The sequence below is a fragment of the Sinocyclocheilus anshuiensis genome, unplaced genomic scaffold (assembly GCF_001515605.1).
Source record: "Sinocyclocheilus anshuiensis isolate Anshui unplaced genomic scaffold, SAMN03320099.WGS_v1.1 scaffold58, whole genome shotgun sequence".
Classification (NCBI taxonomy): Eukaryota; Metazoa; Chordata; class Actinopteri; order Cypriniformes; family Cyprinidae; genus Sinocyclocheilus; species Sinocyclocheilus anshuiensis.
The window spans coordinates 1704605-1706152 of record NW_015547688.1 but is presented as its reverse complement, the minus strand read 5'-3'; the positions used below and the strand labels follow the sequence as shown (position 1 = coordinate 1706152).

Genomic DNA, 1548 nt, shown 5'->3' with positions numbered 1-1548 from the left:
CGGCAGCCGAAATTTCGGTGCATCTCTAATTATTGGCGACATCAGAAATGGATATTATATAATAGATGCTTTTTTTTAACATTTTAGCAATTTCAAAATATTAAAAAAGGATTTTTTACACGGCACCCCTGCTCTCGACAGATGGCACCCCAGACTGTTGGCATCCATGTTCTACTTTACAGCTGTGAGAATTCAAAATATGGCTATAGTTATCGCCATGTCAATCATCATAATTTTGCAAGTAACTCCTGTATTCTGTACACACATGAAATGTTGACACAGATCAGGGTATTCACTCTTACATTTCAATGTGATTGTCATGGAGAAAGTAGTTATGAAATATTAACCCTTTGACATGTAAAATCAAGCCGGCGTGATTAGAATATTTAATTACATAATCAAACTGCATCTGCTTTTGTACTATTGTTTCACGTTGTACTGTTGCTGCTGACTCAGAATGAGGGACTGGCTGAGCAGTTATTATTTGTTATTTGAATTTCTGAAAAGGCTTAAATGACATATGTTTATTTTGTAACAGACATTTAAAAAAATAATCAAATTAGTTGCATAACAAATCGCAAGGTGCATTAAAGATTTGACCACACTAAATTAAAAAAAACACTGATTTTACATGTAGTACAGCAACATCAACTACTATAGATAAAGGAGAGAAACGATATTTAATACACTATTGACTATTGTTTAAAAGTTTGGGGTCGTTTTTTTTTTTTATGTTTCTGAAAGTCTCTTATGCTCACCAAGGCTCATACAATTGATCAAAAATACAGTAAAAACTAATATTGTGAATTATTATTACAATCTAAAAAAAATTATCTTCTATTTTAATACATGTTGAAATGTGTATTATTTCTGGCAAGACAACACTCGTACACACTGTCCCCCTCTGGTGTACCGGCAGTGACAGCACAATGATTCATGATCCAAGCAGAATTATGCACTTTCTGAAAACTCATGGTAAAGAACATGTCTGGGGAAGCAGTCAGGAAATTTAAAACGGACATGCAAAAAGGTTAAATACTAGGGATGGGTAAAAAAATATCGATATCTCGATTATAATCGATTCTCAGTTTTACGGCGGATCAGATGAAATGAATGAGCAAGATCTCACGAGTTTATGCGAATTAGCCACCAATTCGCCAAAATAGTTACGAATTGTCATGAGTGTGTTGAAATATCGATCTTCTTGTTTTAATCAATCTTCATTTTAACCAACCAATATCGATCTTTTAGTCTGTTGTTTTCAGTTGAAAAATGTCACTAAACATTAGTTGTAATGCGCATCCTGTTCAATAATCACAATAAGCTTTGTGCTGTGTTACTTTTAATATGAAACGGTCTCAGATTTCAAATTCTGTCCATTGTATTGCAGTATTTAAACAATAAATGCCGTTTTGAAAAAAAGCGGCAGCGTGAGGCACACATGATCATCTCCTTCACATTAATTCCAGTTTCAGCACAAAATAAACATGACTAAATATCCGAAGTTAAGTTAAAAGAAAGAGAACAACTTAAAAATCCATATCCTGT

At 33.4% G+C, this 1548-nt stretch overlaps 1 protein-coding gene across 3 annotated transcripts in view; it reads right to left on the bottom strand.

Moving 5' to 3' along the window:
- The window catches only part of LOC107703383 (axin-1-like), a 56357-nt gene that overhangs the window by 13644 nt on the left and 41165 nt on the right, over positions 1–1548 (bottom strand). The window lies entirely within an intron of this gene.